The 22,339-nt window shown below is 47.9% G+C and overlaps 2 long non-coding RNA genes across 2 annotated transcripts in view; one reads left to right on the top strand and one right to left on the bottom strand.

Annotated features, from left to right (window-relative positions):
• Window positions 1-22,339, top strand: part of LOC140429540 (uncharacterized) — a 195,045-nt gene that overhangs the window by 42,088 nt on the left and 130,618 nt on the right. The window lies entirely within an intron of this gene.
• On the bottom strand, window positions 1,239-17,397 carry LOC140409048 (uncharacterized). Its single transcript, XR_011940268.1, has 2 exons — window positions 16,824-17,397; window positions 1,239-2,782 (listed from the first exon to the last, which is right to left on the bottom strand). It is a non-coding gene; the product is annotated as an uncharacterized lncRNA (long non-coding RNA).

The following is a 22,339-nucleotide window of genomic DNA, read 5'->3' as shown; positions in this document are numbered from 1 at the left end:
TTATTTCCTCTCTGCCAACCAGTTTTCTATCCACCTCAATACACTTCCCCCAATCCCATACGCTTTAATTTTGCACAATAATCTCTTTGCGGGATTTTGTCAAATGCCTTCTGAAAGTCCAAGTATACCACATCGACTGGCTCCCCCTTGTCGACTGTACTGGTGACATCTTCAAAGAATTCCAACAGGTTTATCAAGCATGATTTCCCCTTCATAAATCCATGCTGACTCTGACTGATCCTGCCACTGCTTTCTAAATGTTCCGCCATATAAGTCCTTGATAATGAATTCAGGAATTTTCCCCACTACCGATGTTAGGCTTACTGGTCTATAATTCCCTGTTTTCTCTCTACTTCCCTTTTTGAATATTGGAGTTACATTAGCTACCCTCCAATCTGCAGGGACTGTTCCAGAGTCTATGGAATCCCGGAAGACGGCCACCAATGCATCCACTATCTCCAGCACAACCTCCTTAAACACTCTGGGATGCAGATGATCAGGCCCTGGGGATTTATGCGCCTTCAATCCCATCAATTTTCCCAGCACCATTTCTCTACTAATATTAATCTCCCTCAGTTCTTCCCTCTCACTAAACCTTTCATTCTCCAACATTTCGGGTATCTGATTTGTGTCCTCTTTTGTGAAGACAGAACTAAAGTATATATTCAAATGCTCAGCCATTTCTTTGTCCCTTATTATACATTTCCCTGTTTCTGTATGTAGGGGGCCTACATTTGTCTTTACTAATCTCTTTCTCTTCACCTATCTTACAAACTCTTAGTGGCAGTCTTTATGTTACCTGCAAGCTTACTTTTGTACTGTGTTTTCCCCTTCTTAATCAATCTCTTGGTCCATCTTTGCTGAATTCTAAACTGCTCCCAATCTTCAGACCTACTAGGCGGAATTCTTCGACACCCCGCCAGGCCGGAGAATCGGCGCGGTGCCGCGCGAATCACTCCACGCTGCCGCGATGCTGGGACACGATTCTCCGCCATCGGCGCCAGCGTAGTCGGGGATGCACCAGTCGGGGCATGCGCCGACTCTCCGGTCTGGGCTGGCACAGGCCGGCGCGCGTTTCTCCGGCCCAGCTGGGCCGTCATCAAAAAGCTGTTGCTAACTTTCCGGTTGGTTCAATTGCTCTGTGTTACTACCTTTGCTCTCGAGTCGCCAGGTATATTTATGATACCGCCACGAGGTTCAAGTCCAAGTAATGATCAATAACTCAATACACCGATTAGTAAGATTCAAATCAAAGCACATTTATTATACACAGTAATCGCTACTCATGCACAAATTCTACATCTAAGCTGCTTCTACAACTAACAGGCCTATACGTAACTTCGGACTGGCCCACCAGGTCAGGGGAACAAATGACCTTTCGTTCGGGTTCTGAGTCTGCGGGATTCGAAGTTGGTACGGATTGGTAGCTAGGAGCACCTATCTCGTAGCGAGCGTTGACTTAAGACTTACTTTGGTGGTCACTGCACCTGTCACAGTCAAGGTTGGTTCGCGTTGCTGGGTGACCCGGGCAGGACAAAGAGAGCGAGTTGAACTTGGGGGCTTAACTTTACAGTCCCCAGGGGCTTCCCGCCTTTTGGGGCGGACCCTGTACCTGGTTCTCGGTGATTGGACTTTGTTCCAATCGCTTGGTTCGATTTCTCCAATTCTGGAGTGGTTCCCTGATCAATGGGCGGTCTTGAGGTGTTCGTTAACCTCTTTTGTGTTGGCTCCTGCTGACACCGGGGAGTCTGGCTTAGTTTTGAGTGTCCAAAATGTTGCTATTATTCCCGGGGATTACTCATCAGTATGTAGATGGCTGCTACATTGTTATGCTGATGGTCGCTGGTATCGATGCTGTCTGGGCTTTTGCAAAGTTAAATACACAGCAAACCTGCACCTGCTGGTTTCTGCCTGTGTTGGCTGACTCTCCCATCAGCCTTTGCCGTTCGCCATTTTAAATCGGGAGTTGGCCAATTTAGGTGGCTACACAATCCCTCCTTGTGATCCTAACGCGAAGCGTGAAGGATCACATAACTACGTTGCTTTCCATTCCCTGACCCGGTGAGCACTTCTTTCATGGCCTCTACACTGACCATAACTATGCAAAAAATTTTCAACTGACAATTCTAAGGGGCGCTATGACAAAGAGGGACATGCATTACAAAACAAGAAAATGGGAACCTCTAACTATCCTTAATACACTACACTCACTTAAACATTTCATCACTCAAACTTCCTCAACCATGCAAACAAAATCATAGCAGTTTATCCACATTTTCCCTGGCTTGGCAGTCAAGCTCAGGATCGTACAATTGCTCATGAACATTTCTTTATTTACAACAAAAACGCAAACGAATGCTCTTTATTATAGATCGCGGGGGTCGGGGATCTGGTCGTATCCGAAAATAGGGGATCTGATCCTATATACCGGGGTGCGAGCGCGGTAGGCTCTCCTTCTCCATTTTCTCAGACGCAAAGTCTGCACGATGCAGCAGAGTATCGCCAATACCAATAGGGATTCTATCAAGTAGGACAGGGAGTACCAGGTTATAAACCTGGCACACCAAGATGGTGTGGTGTCGCTTGTGACTGGGCTCTGCGTACTGTGGGGAAGTGAATCATTAACGGCTGGGGGGCTTGAGATCATGGGGTTCGCGTTCGCGCGCAACCAAATGTTCATTATCACGATGAGCAACACGGAGGATGTCCTCATGGTTCTTCTTCTTTCACTTCTCTTCTCTTCTCGTCTCTTCTCTTCTCCGGTCCTGGAGCTTCTGGAGTTCTGTGGAAACAAGCATAGTATCTGTAACTATCTTGGTTTAACATCTCGTATGATAGCCTGTCTGTCCTTTAGTGCCAATTACTCCCTTTATAATTGGTCACTATGTGTGACTCACTCATTTTTTTTTTTCAAAAACCAAATTTTAGGACAAGACACACTTACAAATAATGAACCAGTGTGAGCCGTCTCGCAGACTGTGCGGTTTACCATCCCAATGTTTGAGGATGTAAATAGCAGAGGGTTGGCAACCTAAGGGTTACCTGAAACAAAACAAAACTTTTTGAACTAAAACTTTCCAAAATGAGGTACGTATGGGCCGCGACGGGTAAGAGTTGGATGGAGTCCCCGGGTAGGACGGCGACCAATGCGGTGTGTCCCCTACCCGAACGTAGCTGACCAGAGGGGGGGTTCCCAGGCAGGGCGGGTCCCAAGCCGTTTCTCCACTGCCTGAGCAACCGACAAGAATGGGCAAGAAATGTAGTCATCGTGGGGGGGCTGCCGTATTGGTTCTACCTTCGAACCAGAAGGGCAGTAACGAACGGGGGTCTATGTTTCCGTCGACAGACGAGTTCCGCTGAACTGGCGTCTGGGACCTTAACAAGTCTCTGCAGACAAACTAGTTCCTCTGAACTAGCGTCTGGCCAATAGCAAGTCTCTGTGGGCAAGTCCTCAGAGGCTTCTGCTGAAAGGGCGTGGGGCCGTGGAAAAAAATGTTCCGGTCTAACATACAACATGTAACAAAACACCACAAACAACATAAAACATGCTGCAGGTTCCATCAGAAAGGACACCGTTTTCTCCCAAGCGGTTCCTTTTAAAACATCATCTGGACACCTCAGTTATCGGTTGCGAACAGGGTCGCAAAGGGGTTCTCGTTTTGGGAGTCAGACTCAAGGTCGTCATCTTCTCCCGGATGCCAAACTCTTGAATGTATCAGGGCTGAAAGGGCTGCTTGGTATGATTTCGGATCGCTCACGTCATTCCGGACGGGTCTGTACGAATTGTCTCTGTGCCAATAGGTGGTGTCTAGTTGTGTGGGGACGGAATCGGGGTCGTCATTGTAGGTTGGTGGTCGGTGGTGAGGTTTGTTTAGGAAAGTGATCATGAAGGGATCACTCGAATCGTGGTCAGATTCGCTGGGTGTGGGTCCTGTTGCATGGGGATAGTAGGGAGGCGTGCTGTGGCTATCGTCCGAGTCACAGTCGCTGTCTCTGCTGCTGCAGTCTGTGGGCGTTCCGGGGCGGAGTGTATATTTCGGGGGTGGAGTCGAGGTTGAGTCCGTGGCTGGGCTGGACGTGTTGGGGGATGGTAGGGTTACGTTGGCTGTGGACGGGGCGTGGTTTGCTGCGTCGAGCATGACGTGATGTGTGTGGTTAGATTGTGTTCCATAAGCCTTCAGCTGGTTGATATGGAATCACGCAGTCTTTCCATTGGGATACTTTATCTTGTAGACGGAAGGGCTTACTTTGTCCGCAATGGAGTATGGACCCGAGTACTTTGGTGACAGGAATGTGCTGGGGTTGATACGGAGAGCATGACTTGCTGTCCTACACTGAACTCAGTCGCATGCACTGTCTTATCGAAACAAGTCTTGCTCTGTTTCTTTCTTGTGCCCAATTTCACTGCGGCTGCTAGCTGAGCCATTTTAACATTATCCACTGATTGTTTGACTGCTTTCCCGTGTGTGAGGGCCGTCACCTCGGGGCTGGTCAAGTCTAAACCTAGTAAAAATTCTGTGTCTTTCATGGGGCGTCCGGTCATGAGGGTGTGTGGGGTGTAACCTGTAGAAGTTGAAATTGTATTTCGCAAAAACATCAGCGCAAAAGGGAGGACTGAGTCCCAAGTGGTGTTGTTTTGCTGGACCATTTTTCTGAGGGTTGATTTTAGGGTCCGATTCATGCGCTCCACGATACCACTCGACTGTGGGTGTTATGCAATGTGGAATTTTTGGGTAATGCCAAATATCGTGAGGACGTTCTGCATGACACATCCCGTAAAATGGGAACCTTGGTCGGATTCAATGCTGCGGGGGAGTCCCCATCTTGTAAAGATGTGGTGGGTCAAAATTTTGGCTGTGGTCTTTGCAGTGTTTGTCCTGGATCGGAATGCTTCCACCCATTTCGTAAATGTGTCTATCACTATGAGTACATATTTGTAACCATTCCTGCAAGGGGGCAATGGTCCTATAAAATCAATCTGGAGGTTAGTCCAGGGGCCATTAACGGATCGGGTGTGACTAAGCTCAGACTTTTTGGCATATCTGTCCGGATTATTCTGGGCGCAGATAAGATAATTCTCGATGTAGTGATTTACATTGTCCTTTCAATTCGGCTACCAACAAAGCTGCCTGAGGTGGGCTGTAGCGGGATCAATTCCCTGATGTCCATGACCGTCATGGAACAAACAAATCAGTTGATTCTTGTCCTGTTCAGGAACCACATAAAGGGTGTCTTTTAACACCACACCGTCATGTGTGGTTAGTATATTCTTAAACCTCTCGTAGGGTGCTGGATAGTTTCCTTTTAAAATCTCCCTGAGATTGCTGTCCTGCTTCTGGGCCTGCACTAGATCCTCGATCTTAGTCTGTGAGACCTGAACTGCATTCACTGGTGCGCTTTCGGGGTGTGTACAAAAATATCCGTGTCTGGAACCTGCTTTAGCCAGTGTGTCGGCTTTTATATTTCCAGGGGGGGAGGAACGATGGTGATTTCAACTTTGACTATCCCAAAAGTCCTGTTCTGTGGTCTCTCCAAAATGTGATGGAGCAATGGGGCTGAGGGGAGGGGTTTTCCGTCTGCGGAAACAAATCCTCTTGCTTTCAACAGGGGCAGGAATTCCGTAAGGTTGTTGCAGACATAGAGGCTGTCCGAGTATATGTCTGCTGGGCTGGGGAAGGAATCTGGGTGTTCCATATATGCGATGGCCGCAAGTTCTGCTGCCTGCGCGCCTAAGTGTCCTGGAAGTTTTATTGCTATTTCTTCCAGGGCGTGTCCCTCCGCGTCCTCGACATATATACCGCAACCTGTTATGCGCTTCCCATCCAATATTGTGGAAGATCCATCCACATATATCTTTATGGGTTTGCACGTGTCTGTGTGCTTGGGGCTCTGGGTTGAACTACCTATCTTTCTGGGGGGGGGTTTAGCAATAAAGGGGCCTGTGTTGTGGTGTGGAGAGATAATTTCACATTCATGGGGGATTCCGGGGTACTTTAGGTTGTCGGCTAAAAAAGTGTGTATCTTTGTCCGTTTCACAGTGATGACCCATCCCTGCAAAAGAAGGGTGCATCTAGCTGCTCTAATCTGATTGACTGTACCGTCCTTGAGTCGTCCGTCCAGTAAAAGTTGTGTGGGGGTGTGTTCTGTGAGGATTATGATGGGATTCAGTCCGGTATTGTACGAAAATACTGAACTGCCCAAAATACTGCGAGCAGGTGCCCCTCACAGGCTGAAATTCCCTGCTCCACAGCATCTAAAATTCTGGAGGCGTAAGCTACGGGCCTTAACTCTTCGTGCCGTTCCTGGAGGAGCACGGCCGAAAGGGTGCGGTCTGTGGTTGCTACCTCTATAGCGTAAGGGGAAAGCGGTTCTGGAACTTGTAGTGCGGGGCTGCTATGAGTGCCTGTTTTAAAGAGTCCACAGCATCCGTATGCTGCGGAAGCCATTCCCAGGGGGCTCCTTTCTTTAGGAGGTCTGAGAGGGGTGCTGCCTTGCTGGTGAAACCGTCAATGTGGTTTCGGCAAGAGCCAACCAGTCCGAAAAACGACCGGAGGGCTGAAACATTCTGGGGAAGGGGCAATTTAGCAATCGAGTCAATCCTTTTATGCTCGATCTCGCGTTTACCGTGCGTGATAATTGTACCCAAATATATCACCTTATCTTCCAAAATCTGGGCCTTTTTGGGGTTAACTTTACAACCAATTGAGTGTAAGAGTTCCACGAGTTCAGACAGAAGCTCGATGTGCTCTTCCTTGGTGTCTGTCTGCAGTAGTAGGTCGTCTACGTACTGGACCAGACATTCGGGGCGTGAAAATTTGGCTAAACCATTTGCCAGCTGTCGGTGGAAAATGGAGGGGGAGTTGTGGAATCCTTGTGGAAGGCATGTCCACGTGTACTGTTGGTTTTTAAAGGGGAAGTCAAATTTGTACTGGCACGCCTTTGCCAATGGAATGGACCAGAATCCATTACTGATGCCCAAAACCGTAAAGAATCGGGAATGGAGTCCCTGCTTGAGCATGGACTTGGGACTTGTTGCTACTGTGGGGGCTGCTGCGGGGGTGATTTCGTTGAGTTCCCGGTAATCGGTGGTCAGTCGCCATGATCCATCGGGCTTTCTCACTGGCCAAATCGGGGCATTATTAGTGGAGGCTACTGATCTAAGTACGCCCTGCTCTAATAAGCTTTCGATTACCTTGGAGATTTCTCCCTCTGTCTCTTGGGGAAATCCATACTGATTTGGGGGTCTAGGGTCAGGTCCTGTGATCTGTACGGAGCCAGTCATCCGGCCACAGTCGTGTTTGTGGGTCGCGAATGCTGTCCGTTTTTTCTGTAAAACTGCCCTAACCTACTTGTCCGTGCTAAGCGTGGTCGGGTTGAACCAAATTTTGCCTACTGCGCTAATTTTGTTTGCGTATTCTCCGATGTTGAGCGTTGCGGGGGCTCTTGCAGACTTTGCCATTTTCCAGACACACTGGTTGATTGGATCAAATGATAAGTTGTGGGAATTTATGAAATCGATTCCTAGAATGTGTTCTGCTGTGTGGGGCAGATCGACTAAGACTACGGGGTGCTTGGTGGTGATGTTACCGATTTGAATGGGTACAGAGGCTGTGATGTGTCCCTGTTGTGAGTGGCCTGTAAAGCCGCTTAGGGTGATAGTGGCTGCAGTGAGCCATGTGTCCTTTTGGAACATAGTGGAGGAATTTATTGTGGTGCGGGACCCTCCAGTGTCCCAGAGAAATTCGATAGGCTGTCCCCAAATTTTCGCTGCAACTACCGGTCGTCCGGACCTATCCCAAAGGGTGTCGCAGACCCAACTGGGGGAGCCCGAACACCGTCAGTCCGTTCCGGTCAGGTCCGTCTGATCCGAACGGGTGCTAACACTATGAATGGGCTCTGTCTTCTTCTTACTCAGAGTGCCCGTCTGCTGGGCTTTCTGTGGCGTTCGTGGGGCATTGCACTCTCTTGCAATGTGTCCTAAATGGCCACAGTTGAAACACTTCTGTGGCTTTTGTGGGGGGCTGTTCTTTCCTTCATTTACCCATGCGGGGTTCTGGTGTGTTTTAACTGCCTGTATATCTGCGTCGGCCTGCTTTTCTTCGGGATTTTTAACTGCGGGTTTGTTTTGTACAGACTGCTCCCAGGCGTGGGACAATCTTTTTACTACCCACTTCTCGTTATGAGCCTACTCTGAGGGATCATAATTTGCGCACGCTTTCTGTCCTGTTTCTGTGGCATGGGAGATAAGGGTGCGGGTCCATTTGGCCATGTTGTCTGGGGACAAATGGGCGTGGTCTAAGTCTCCAAAGACTGCTGCAAAGTGGATCCACAGGCATCCAGCGAACGCTGTGCGGTGTTCGGTCTTCTTTTGCCTGCATTTAATGAGGCCATCTACGGGGTCACCCCGGTTATACCCGATTGCATCCAGGATCGTGGTATGCATTTCTGTAAGGGTGCCTCCTCCTACATTCTGTGGGTCAGGAAGGGCTGCTACGACCGAAGGGTCTAAACTTAAAACTGTGAGCTTTACATGCTCTCGCTCATCCAGGCCGTACATGGTCGCCTGCTGCTTTACTCTGGCAAAGAAGTGGTGGGGGTCTGAGGTGGGGAGGAATGGTGTGATTTTCTCGCACGCGTCCCGTAATTGGGTCACTGTTAAGGGGGTGGTATACAAAAATTCTGCATCGTCCGATGTGGCTGTGCGGTGGGTGGTTACAGGGTTCATTGGAGCCTGAACTATCTGCTCTGTGGGGGGTTGGGGTGCTTTCCTCTTCTGTGGCTTTCCCTGCGCACATGTTCCCTGAACATATCTCTGCGCTGTCATTCAACTCTTCCCAATTAGGGCCATCTTCCTCATCTAACTTGGCTCCAAAGATTTCCTGGAATCCTTTTTTGACTGAAAGCAGAGATTGCAGCTCTGCAATCTGCTTCCGGCACTTTGTGTGCTCTAACATGCTTTGTCTTTGCTCCGTGGTGGCAGCATGGAGTGCTCTTAACGCTGCCTTCAGGTCACTACACTGCAATGTCTCTATCTGCTTCTCGGTTTCTTCACGTACGAGGACTGCACGTTGCGTGTCCTGATAGGCCTTTTCGTACTGGGACTGGAAGCTGCTTAAGTGCGCCAGACAAGACTGGTGTGCTCTCTTGGCATCCTCCACCTCTCCGTCTTTTGCTACCAACTTCCTCCTTAGCTCTAAGTTCTGTCTTTCTACCTCGCTTACATCGACCTTACTCATTCGATGTATGCCTTCTACCTCTTTCCGGAGCATCCTAACGACCTCCTCTGTGCCTCGCAACTGTACCAAGCAGGACACGATTGCCATCGGCTTGCAAGCTTTTCCTGAGCTCTCCTTGTGGATCTCGCTCAGGGTCTCCCACCAAGTATGTCCTATACTCCCGGGGCCTGATTCCTCATTGTCACAGAATTCATTCCAAAGGGGCCATCCTTTCCCTTTGAGATATTTCCTGATTTCTTCCTCCCAAATGGGACATTGTCCCACTCGACTGCTGCTGGTCGCTGCGACCGCAAATTCCTCGGGGTTCATGAGGCATTGCATTGCCATCTTTCCTATCCAAATGCTGCTCTTGAAATTTGGGACAGGGGTATTAAGGCGGTGCTGTAAATACGGGTACGGCTTTCGCTACTTTCCAAAATACAAACACCCGACAGTTTTGTCGCAACAAACAAATCTATCAGTTTTACCTTATCGCCCTGTTAGTTACGCATGCATACACATACTTCCAAATTATGAGTAATGATCAGAACTGCTTGAACGCTTTTCTGTTCCCAATTGGAGCTGTGATTCAAATTCTGGGTTCAGCCACTTCTAGATCGGGTCCCGGCGGAGTCGCCAAATAATGTTGCTAACTTTCCGGTTGGTTCAATTGCTCTGTGTTATTACCTTTGCTCTCAAGTTGCCAGGTATCTTTATGATACCGCCACGAGGTTCAAGTCCAAGTAATGGTCAATAACTCAATACACCGATTAGTAAGATTCAAATCAAAGCACATTTAATACACACAGTAATCGCTACTCATGCACAAATTCTATGCCTAAGCTACATCTACAACTAACAGGCCTATACGTAACTTCAGACTGGCCCACCAGATCAGGGGAACAAATGGCCTTTCGTTCGGGTTCTGAGTCTGCGGGATTCAAAGTTGGTACGGATTGGTAGCTAGGGGCGCCTATCTCGTAGCGAGCGTTGAATTAAGACTTACTTCTTTCGGTGGTCACTGCACCGGTCACGTTCAATGTTGGTTCGTGTTGCTGGGTGACCCGGGCAGGACGAAGAGAGTGAGTTGCACTTGGGGGCTTAACTTTATAGTCCCCAGGGGCTTCCCGCCTTTCGGGGCGGACCCTGTACCTGGTTCTAGGTGATTGGACTTCGTTCCAATCGCTTGGTTCGATTTCTCCAATTCCGGAGCGGTTCCCTGATCGATGGGCAGTCTTGAAGTGTTCGTTAACCTCTTTTGTGTTGGCTCCTGCTGGCGCCGGGGTGTCTGGCTTAGTTTTGAGTGTCCCAAATGTTGCTCCCAGGGATTGCTCATCAGTATGTAGATGGCTGCTACATTGTTATGCTGATGGTCGCTGGTATCGATGCTGTCTGGGCTTTTGCAGAGTTAAATACACAGCAAACCTGCACCTGCTGGTTTCTGCCTGTGTTGGCTGACTTTCCCATCAGCCTTTGCCATTCGCCATTTTAAATCGGGAGTTGGCCAATTTAGGTGGCTACAAAGCCGAGTCCCGCCGGTGCCGTTCTAACCTCCTCTGAGCTGGCGGGATCTCGGCATTGAAGGGTCCGAGGGTGGCGTGTGGAGTCGGGGGGGGTTGGAGGGGGGGTCCGACCCCGGGGGTGCCTCCGTAGTGACCTGGCCTGCGATTGGGGCCCACCGATCGGCGGGCTGGCCTCTCTGCCTCCTGGCCTCCTTTCCTCCGCGCCGGCTCCTGTAGCCCTGTGCCATTTGGCATTGGGGCCGGCGCGGGGAAGAAGGCCACTGCGCATGCGCTCGTTGGCGCCAGCCCAACTGCGCGTGCGCGGACCCCGGCGTCGGTACTTAGCTGCCCAATGGGAGAATGCCGCCCAGTGCTTTTCTTGGCCAATGTATATGCTTCTTCCTTGGATCAGATACTAATTCTAATTTCCTTTGTAAGCCATGGATTGGCCATTTTGCTTTTGTGCTAGACAGGAATTAACAATTGCTGCAGTTCCCCAATGCGTTCCTTGAATTTTTGCCATTGACTATCAACTCTTCCCTTTAAGTAACTCTCCCCAATCTATCAAGGCCAACTCACGCCTCATAACTTCATAGTTCCCTTTATTAATATTCAGCACCCTCGTCTCCAAATCAACTACTTCACTCTCCATCTTGATAAAAAATTCTATCATGTTATTGTCGCTCACCCCCAAGGGGTCTCCTACAGCCAGATTCGCAATGATTCCCTACTCATCACACAGCACCCAGTCTAAGATTGCCTGCTCTCTAGTTGGTTCCTCCACATATTGGTTAAGAAAACTATCCCATATACATTCCAGAAATTCCTCCTCTACGGCATTGTGGCTCATTTGATTTGTCCAATCTATGTGCATATTAAAATCACTCATGATCACTGACAGTCACTTCAGCCATTATCACAGCGGTCTACATCCCACCCCAGGCAGAAGCGAGGAAGGCGCTGGACGAACTGTACACAGTTATAAACAACTACGAAACAGAACATCCGGAGGCCTTGTTCATCGTTGCCGGAGACTTCAACAAGGCCAACCTCAAGAGTGCACTGCCAAAATTCCACCAGCACATCTCCTGTCCCACCAGGGGCGACAACACTCTTGACCACTGCTACTCAAAAATCAAGGGCGCCTACCGTTCCATCCCCCGACCGCACTTTGGGAAATTAGACCATAAGACGGTGCTCCTTCTCCCGGCATACAAGCAGAAACTCAAGCGGGAGAATCCAGCTAAGAAGGTTGTGCAGTGCTGGTCTGAGGAAACAGAAGAGTCTTACATGACTGCTTAGAGATAGTGGACTGGTCCATATTTAAGAACTCAGCGACCAACTTAAATGAGTATGCCATCACCGTCACAGACATCATCAGCAAATGTGTGGACGACTGCGTGCCAAAGAAAGCAGTACGTACGTTCCCCAACCGGAAACCATGGCTCAATCGCGAGATTGACTCCCTACTGAAGGACAGATCTGAGGCGTTCAAGTCAGACGACCCTGACCTATACAAGAAATCCAGGTACGACCTCTGCAAAGCCATCCGAGATGCCAAGAGAGAATATCAAACCAAGCTAGAGTCACAGACAGACTCTCGGCGGTTGTGGCAAGGACTAAACAACATGATGGACTACAAAGTAAAGCCGAACAATATCTCCGGCAGCAGCGCACCCCTCCCCGATGAACTCAATGCATTCTATGCTCGGTCCGAGCAGGTAACCAACAATCCACTGTTGAGTGCCCCAGCAGCCCATACCTCACCCATACCCACCAGCATAGCTTCTGAAATCAGATCGGCCTTCCTGAAAGTGAACCCTCAGAAGGTGACGGGCCCGGACGGGATTCCTGGTCGCGCACTCAGAGCCTGCGCGGACCAGCTGGCAGAGGTGTTCGCGGACATCTTTAACCTGTCCCTTCTCCACTCCGAGGTCCCCTCCTGCTTCAAGAAGACCACCATCATACCGGTGCCAAAGAAGAACCAGGCAACGTGCCTCAATGACTACCGTCCGGTAGCCCTGACTTCAGTAGTAATGAAGTGCTTGGAGAGATTGATCATGAAGCGCATCACCTCCATACTCCCAGAATGCCTTGATCCACTGCAATTCGCATACCGTCGCAACTGGTCCACAGCAGACGCCATTTCCCTGGCTCTACACTCATCCCTAGAGCATCTCGACAACAAGGACTCCTACATCAGACTCCTATTTATTGACTACAGCTCCGCCTTCAACACCATAATCCCAGCCAAGCTCATATCAAAGCTCCAAAACCGAGGACTTGGCTCCTCACTCTGCAACTGGATCCTCGATTTTCTGACCAACAGACCACAATCAGTAAGAATGAACAACAACACCTCCTCCACAATAGTCCTCAATACCAGGGCCCCGCAAGACTGTGTACTTAGCCCCCTACTCTACTCCCTGTACACACCCGACTGCGTGGCAAAATTTGGTTCCAACTCCATCTACAAGTTTGCTGACGATACGACCATATCTCGAATAACGACGAGTCAGAATACAGGAGAGAGATAGAGAACCTAGTAGAGTGGTGCAGCGACATCAATCTCTCCCTCAATGCCAGCAAAACTAAAGAGCCGGTCATTGACTTCAGGAAGCAAAGTACTGTACACACCCATATCAGCATCAATGGGGCCGAGGTGGAGATGGTTAGCAGTTTCAAATTTCTAGGGGTGCACATCTCCAAAAATCTGTCCTGGTCCACCCACGTCGACGCTACCACCAAGAAAGCACAACAGTGCCTATACTTCCTCAGGAAACTAAGGAAATTCGGCATGTCCACATTAACCCTTGCCAACTTTTACAGATGCACCATAGAAAGCATCCTATCTGGCTGCATCACAGCCTGGTATGGCAACTGCTCGGCCCAGGACCGCAAGAAACTTCAGAGAGTCGTGAACACTGCCCAGTCCATCACACGAACCTGCCTCACATCCACTGACTCCATCTACACCTCACGCTGCCTGGGGAAAGTAGGCAGCATAATCAAAGATCCCTCCCACCCGGCTTACTCACTCTTCCAACTTCTTCCATCGGGTAGGAGATACAGAAGTCAGAGAACACGCACGAACAGATTCAAAAACAGCTTCTTCCCCGCTGTTACCAGACTCCTAAATGACCCTCCAATGGGCTGACCTCATGAACACTACACCCTGTATGCTTCATCCGATGCCGGTGCCTCTGTAGTTACATTGTATACCTTGTGTTGCCCTATTATGTATTTTCTTTTCTTCCCTTTTCTTCCCATGTACTTAATGATCTGTTGAGCTGCTTGCAGAAAAATACTTTTCACTGTACCTCGGTACACGTGACATAAGCAAAGCCAATCCAATCCAATCCAATTCTCTTATTACATGCATCTCTAATTTTGTGTTAAATGTCATTCCCAACCTCACCACTGCAATTTGGGGGTCTACATATGACACCCACTAATTTTGTTTGCCCCTTGGAATTTCTCAACTCTACCCATACAGACTCTACATTGTCAAAGTTAATATCCTTTCTCAATATTGTGTTAATTTCCTCTTTAACCAGCAGTGCCACACAGCCACCTTTTATTTTATGCCTGTCCTTCCTAAATACTGAATACCCTGGGATTCAGTTCCCATCCCTGGTCACGCTGCAACCATGTCTCCGTAATCCCAATTATATCATTCCCATTTATATCTATCTGCCCGATTAGTTCATCCGCTTTATTGCAAATGCTCCGTGCATTAAGGCAAAGAGCCTTTAAGTTTGTCTTTTTCACAGTGTTTGTCTTGCTCCCAATATTTTTCTTTTTTGCCCTGTTTGAATTTTGCCCTTGGTTTCTTCACCTAGTATGGACGTAGTATGGAAAATCCAACTGTTTGGAGGAGATAGATCTGCCATCACCACTGACCTTATTGGAAAAGTTTTTCCTGTCCCTATTTATTTCAACGTGACTGTACAACAGTTGAAAACAATCAAAGCCAATGAGGGGTAATCTTACATGGATCTCTTAGTGCCAATAGAAGGATATAGTTAACTAGAATTAATAAGATTGGATTGAAGCTTTGTGAGAATCCCAAGGACAGGCTTTCCTCAGCAGTCCCTCATATAACTATAGCGGGGGGAGTGAGGAAAGTCCAGCTGCCTGCTACCAGATGCCAGAAAGGATATACGACCCAAGGTAGAGGTAGAATTAGAATGGCTGGTCAGAATGGGGGCCCTTGAACCCGTAAACGTGAGTGATTGGCCACTCCGATAATACCCGTGATGAAAAAAGACAGGTTTATATGCATTGGTGGACATTTTAAAGTCACTATTAATCCTCCATTGTGTGCAGGACAGTACCCTCTGCCTTGATTGCTGACTTATTCGTTGGATTGGCTGGAGACAACACTTCAGGAAAATTGACCTCAGTCAAACGTATCTTCAAATGAATGTGGATCCAGATTCAAAACAGATCTTGATGATTGTGACACACAAAGGGTTATTTCAATGTAAAAGATCACCATTTAGCACCACCTCCATATCAACAAGCTATGGACCAAATCTTTAAAAAAAGTTAAATTTAGAGTACCAAATTCATTTTTTCCAATTTAGCGTGGCCAATCCACCCAGCCTGCACATCTTTGGGTTGTGGGGGCGAAACCCACGCAAATATGGAGAGAATGTGCAAACTCCACACGGACAGTGACCCAGAGCCAGGATCGAACCTGGGACCTTGGCGTCGTGAGGCAACAGGGTTAACCCACTGCGTCACCGTGCTATGGACCAAATCTTAAGTGAATGAGACGAAGTCCAGTGTTACATAGATGACATCTTAGTTATTAGGCAGAATGAGGAAGAACATCTCTGCAAATTTAGAGTCCACACTCCAGAGATTAGAAGATTATGGATCAAAAGTCCGAAAAGACAAATGTGGATTTTCCCAATCTTCGATATCTGGAGCATGTCATCGCTGCCAAGGGACTGCATAAGTCACCTTTGAAAGTCAAAGCCATTACTAAGGCACCCGCACCTCAGAAAGTGAACCAACTTTGATCTTTTTTAGGCTTACTAAATTACTACAGAAGGTTTGTACCTAACCTGGCTACTATTCTAAAACCCTTACACTTTTACTGTGTCAAAATTAAAAGTAGACGTAGGTGGATCAATTTGGGAGAGCATTTGTGCAAGCCAAAGAGGCAGTACTCAGAACTTCTGACACATTTTGATCCAAATTTTCCCCTGCAACCAGCATGTGAAGCATCATCTTAGGGGGGTGGGGCAGTGGCTTCCCACATAATGCCCACAGCTGAGGAGAATACCCTTTGTGTCCAGGATCTTGAATAAAGCTGAAAGCAATGACACACACACAGAGAAAGAAGCCCTCGGAATAATTTTTGGCATAAAACGGGTTTACCAATTCCTGTATGGGAGGACATTAACTTTGTTAATGCACCATCGTCCACTAACACTGATTCTTGGTCCCCATATCGGGCTTCCAACAAAGTCAGCCTGCAGGATGCAGAGGTGGGCATTGTTCTTGTCAGCACACACATACACCACCAAGTATTGTCAGTTAAGCCTTCACAGAAACACAGATGGACTTTCCTGACTACACTTGCCCAATAAATAGTTTGTGTGGAAACATGTCCTACTTCGAGCAAATAGGGGACACTCCTGCGACCACAGGACAAGTTAAGATGCATGAAAGAAATGATTCAGTCCTGTCAGAGGTCATGGACATGGTGGTTCGAGGAAAGGCTTCAGGAACAAACCCTGTGTTAAAGCCATATTCCACTCAAATATTTGAATTACCTGTACAGGCAGGTTGCCTCCTCTGGGGAATGAAAGTCACCATTCCGCCACTGCTAAGAAAACGTGTATTAAATCAATTGCGTAAAGGTGTGGTATTATAAGGATGAAGGAGATAGCCAGAAGCTATTTTTAGTGGTCAGGGTTAGATTCTGAAATCTAGGTGAAGGCAGGAATGTGTTTGACTTGTGCAAAAGTGCGGAATGCCATTAGCCCCATTACACCTGTGGGAATGGCCGGAAGAGGGCTGACGACGGGTACATGTTGATTATGGCAGACCATTTTAAGAACGTGTGTTTATCATTCTAGTCGATGCTCACCTGGCTTGAAGTTTCCATCATGAAGACAACGTCAGCGGAGAAAACAATTGAGAGATTGGGTGAAATCCTCAGCAGATTTTGTTACCATGAAGAACTTGTGAATGATAATGGGCCGCAGTTCATTTTGCAAGAGTTCATAAACTACTTGATGGAGAATGGAATTTAACACATCCGCTCCTCTCCTTATCATCCTGCCACAAATGGGCTAGCAGAACATTCTGTACAGGCGATGAAACATTAATTGAAGGTAACTAGAGAGCAAGGTTCATTGTGTAAATGCTTGAGCCAATTCCTGTTCACGTATCGGAATATTGTGCATTCAACAACCCAAGTTTCTCTGGCGTTGCTAATGGTTAGACGTTAACTATGTGCAGCATTCAATTTGCTATAACCACCCAAGAGAAAATAAGTTGTTGAGAAATAGCAGCAGGAACAGGTCATACGGTGGGAGAACAAGGCAAAACGTTACGTTTCCCACCAGGTTCAAAGTGTTCTGGAAAGGAACTATGCTACAAGTGAAAGGTGGATATTTTCCACCATTTTCTCACAGACAGGATCGCTCTCCTACACCATACAAATCCGAGACAAAATAATATGGAGAAGGCATTCGGATAAACTTTTGCTGGCAAGAACCAACCTGCCAGAGACAGACCAAAGAGAGTCCAAATCCAGCTGTGCCAAGAGACGACCTGGACCTTCCCAAGAACCTGACACTAATCAAACCAATTGGGGAAAACAGCACCTCAATTGAGAACCGGAACTGAGCCAATCTCAGATCACTATGTCAACTCCAGTTCAGACAACCACGGATAAACGTCCAAACCAAACCAAAGACACTGAAGGTTGCAGCAAGCACTAAAAAGCAGATGCCTGAGGTTCGCCTCCGAAGTGTCTGAAGTATTGCCTGTTCTTGTTGATTGATTGTAATGTTATACTGTTTATTGTGTCAGGGATCTTTGAATTAAAAGGGGAGGAAAATGTTGTGTATTCATAGTACATGCAGAGTTTCCTCACTACCAGCCTTGCAATGGAACAGGAGCCCTTTAAGAGACCAATCACATGACGCCATCAACCGCTTGTGTGGCTAAACAGGCAGTATAACATATCAGCCTGTGTGCTAGCATCTTCTTAATAAGGTTCTTTGTTTGTTTGAATCTCTGAGGCCTGTAGACTTTAAATCCACCACACCTACCACCTCAGCCTGCCTTTGCTCCTCCGTCCTTTGGATGACAAATCAGCAAAGGCGGATTGGCCGCCTAACCGTGTGGCCTAAGAGTCGCATGGGCCTATGTAAAACTCAAGTTAATTGGCATTTAAGTCATTTAAATTGCCTTCTTAATTGTCGGCTGGCGCACGTCCGACTCGGCCTGCCGACCAAAATACTGCACGAGGGCGCAATGACATTTGGATACGTGTCCGACATCTTCTCGCGCAATATTGCACACTTCCAGTCAGGATGGCACCTGCCCAAGCAGCTTAAAGTTATGGCCTGTGATTCGGTGATTCCAATTTTTGTTGCAAACATAAAAGTCAATTGATGAACGTCTTTCTCTGTTTCATTGTCAGATAGATAAATGTTTACTTTTACTGGTTTCTATGGCAACTAGCCATGCAATCCAATAACTAACTGGCAAATTCAACAGTGCCAGGTTGAAAAAACTTGGCTCGACTGAAAAATGTCAACGTTGTTGCGGTAACAAATATGCTATTGTTGTATTCCCAGGGATGTTTCCACATGATTCTATTAGCTATCGAGTTTGAAACAGCTGGGCAGCTGTGATTTGTTCTTGGCTCACCGACGTAGTTTTTTTTTCCATAAGCAGCCATAGCCCAGACAGACAATTGGTTCCACCTAGGTAGAGATAGCCCTAAGGCCTGGGCGGAAACTTTAAAACAGCACAGTCTGTGAAAGGAGGAAAGTGTTTCCGAGTAGTGTTACGAGATGTTGAAATTAGGACAGTGTCACTTGCCAGCTCATTGGGTTCAGTTCCCATTTCAAACGGAGAATCTGAAAAGCAAAAACAACCTTTCTGGTTTTGAAATGAATCCAATGAATGCTGCGACAATCATGGCAACTTCTTTCTCTGCTTTTTATTTTTCAGTACTGTAGCAGACTGGAGAGGGCCTTAATTTAAAATTTCTCCTCTCACCCCCATCCGTAAACAGGAAGGTGTTTTGGTTTTTGACTCCCCACCCTACATATCCTTTTAGAAACGATGGTGTATTTCCCAACCCCTTGGATTAGATCTAATTGAATTTTGATGACTAACCCCACAGCAAACTCGAGATAGAATGAATTCAGACGATTAGATTATTTTATACACACACAAAACGTGAGAAGAAGTTTTGCAATGGCCACCTGTGCCCCCCCCCCCCCCCCGCCCCCGCCCCCCCCCCCCCCCCCCCCCCCCGCCCCCCGCATCTCCCAATGTTTTTTCTACACTCACATCGTAAATGAGGGCTCAAGAAAGGAAAGAGACACAGGGCAAAAAACACAGAGAAAATAAGAATTATTGTTTCTTGTGAGTCCCCAAGAATCCAGGATCAAAATTCCAATGGTGTATTCCTTCACTTAGGTCAGCAGGTTGAAAACCGATGCTGGATAATTCACTGTTCTAATAAAGCTAACTTCCATGATAAGATGCGCATGTAGCGGCAAATTGGTGTGCAGGCGATGGTACAGAAGTTCTGGTAGAAACAGTGTAGATGAGGCCAGACATTGAAACTTGGACAGACCCCTTTTTCTGACCTGCCGCTTAGTTGATGGAAGATGGTCGACTGAGTTTTGCAGCTCCATAAAGCAATATTACAGGTTTCACAAATTTGGGGAAGGAAGAAGTCATGAGATTCCCACCTCTTGACTTTGACAAAAGGGTCTTTCGTCTGGATTCTGGGATTTGCTTATGTTTCAACCATTAAGGATTTCCCAAGAGGTTTCAGAGTCCATTGTCTTAGACTGGTAGGCTTGACTAATTCCACAATCTCTTCAAAACTTTGGAGTTGGGGGCTTCTGGAGAGGTCAGAATCCTTATCAGGTTAGAGGTTGGAGCCCCACAGGCTGTTGATAGGATTACCCTCTGCTTCTCTGCACTCAGTCCCAGGATTCGCATGCTCCAGCCCGATTGGCTGCGTGGGTCACATTATCCTCTGAGAACTTGCCCCTTAAAGGGGTAGGCCACCACAGATGACAAGGCTTGCCTTCCACTTGAGATGAAGGGCACCGCCTCCTTCTCAAATGTTTCACACATAACCATGCATGAAGCCAATGATGTATCACTGCCTCAGTGTTAACGTTTGCTGCCCCAACTGCCTTTCACCAGGCACTGAGAGGTCAAAACCCAGCGAATACACAGGGCACACAGGTTTTGTGAGCAAAGTAATCATTAATCTCCATGCCATTCAAGAAGCAAAATAAAAACAACTTAACTGAAAACTGCACGTGATATTGAAAACCCCCAAAAGACCCCTCTACAGACCATTTCTGTGCTTACTGTGTTTAAATCTTACGTTTCCGAGTGCTACATCTTGGTGCCCCCGCTCCCCCCCTATCTCGCCGACAGCGGCATTGGAGGCAGATTACCGACTGTGATGTTGTGTTACTGATCATTCGCTGGCCAATGAGGCCTGAGCAAGCTCTGGTGGAGAGGGTGCGCTCAGCAACATGGTTGGGTAGTCCTCGGTCGCTGCAGATTCTGAGGCTGGCAGAGTGACTGGCAGCGAGGTGGAGGAGCTACTGCCCTCATCAGATGCCGCATCTATCTCTCACGCTAGCAGTGACCTGCTGAGGTATTTCAGGTCTGACCATAACCTCAGGAATCTGTGACTCTGTTCCTTTCGATGCTTTTCCATGAGAGTCACTGCTCCCTCAATGGAGGAAAACTCAGAGTCAATGCAGCACTCATTCTCCGCATGCATGGACTCCTCCATGACAGAAACCATGACGCTCGGGGAGCTCCACCAGAACTTACCGCACAGGGCACCGCTGGACATCCAGCACCTTCCGCCTGATGGGCGAGTCCAGGGACTCATCATCTGCCTCAGACTGAGCATGGTTCCTGCAATCCAGCAGTCCTCCGACTGCTGACACCTTGGGCGCTCTTTGCCTCCACCATCTGCTCATGCAAGCATGACGTGCCCTCACCGCTGTGCACTACCAATTGAGGCGACGCGCTAATGCCCACCAATGTGCCAGAATCCGTGCTGGTGCTTGGTGCAGAGAGAGGGCATGACCAGGGTGCATCTGTCATCTCCTCCAGTGTTAACGGATAGTCATTGGGTTCACTGCTGGCTCTGGATACTGCTCAGCAGAGAAAGGAAAACCATCTATCAATACTACTACTTATCATAATCAATGTCCATGATATGTCTGAAATCAATGGCATCACTGTGACGTTGTGGTTGCTGAGCACTGAGCACTGTTTCTCAGAAGCCGTTCTGAGGGATGAGACGACCCAACATTCTTTTCACTTTCCACCTGTACTGCTTGTGCCCATTGAACTCCTACCTTTGACAGAGATCCCAGCCTCTCCATTAACTGGGGACCTTCCTTCATATTCCAGCTCCAGGGGTCTTAGCTCATGGTTGGAAAGAATAGCCAAGTTTCATACACCAGTGGCAGTATGCTCTGCATTGTTGTGGGTATGTTTTTCTTGTACGAACAAAGTTCCTTTCAGTGATCAACCCACCTCCAGCAGCATACTGTGCTGTCCCCCACTCCACTGCACTCTCGGAACGGGTGGACATTCCCAGCTCCTTTGCCTGATGACCCCAGCTTCCACCTCTGCCGAGGCCTTCTTGGTGAGGTGGGGTGGCCTGTTCTTGCCATCAGGATGTCTCTCCTAGAGGACAAAATGTTGGCGGCAGTCATCTGAGATGTGCCTTCCTGCCTGGAGTGTCTGCTGGGTGCTGCTGCCATGATGCAGACCTCCCCCTGCCTCTTTGGATGTCTTCAGTGATCTTGGGCAGCCATCTTTAAATGACCTGCCATTGGATCCAGTGGCCGACACACCCATGACCCGAATGTGTTTCACGTTGGCCGGCACTTAATTGCCCAGCGAGTGTGATGTCGTATTCTTTCATGAATTTTGGCGGAATTGGGAAACGTGGCTGCTTCCAGTCCTGCCTGCCGTGTGCACACATCGCACATAAATGTCTGTCTATACAGTACAGAAAGAGGCCATTCAGCCCATTCAGCCTGTGCTAGCATTTGAAAGAACTAAAATTACATTAGAATCTGCTTCCATTACCCTTTCATGACGTGGCGATGCCGGTGTTGGACTGGGGTGAGCACAGTAAGAAGTCTTACAACACAGGGTTAAAGTCCAACAGGTTTGTTTCAAATCACTAGCTTTCGGAGCACTCACCTGAGGAAGAAGCAGTGCTCCGAAAGCTAGTGATTCAAAACAAACCTGTTGGACTTTAACCTGATGCTGCTAGACTTCTAACTGTGCTTAGCCTTTCAGTCAGTGCATTATGGAACAAAACAATAATTTAGAAAAAAGATAATCCTAGGTGTT

The sequence above is a fragment of the Scyliorhinus torazame genome, chromosome 1 (genome assembly GCF_047496885.1).
Source record: "Scyliorhinus torazame isolate Kashiwa2021f chromosome 1, sScyTor2.1, whole genome shotgun sequence".
In the NCBI taxonomy this organism is placed as follows: domain Eukaryota; kingdom Metazoa; phylum Chordata; class Chondrichthyes; order Carcharhiniformes; family Scyliorhinidae; genus Scyliorhinus; species Scyliorhinus torazame.
Note: the sequence above shows the minus strand (reverse complement) of the source record. Positions and strands in the feature narration are given on the sequence as shown.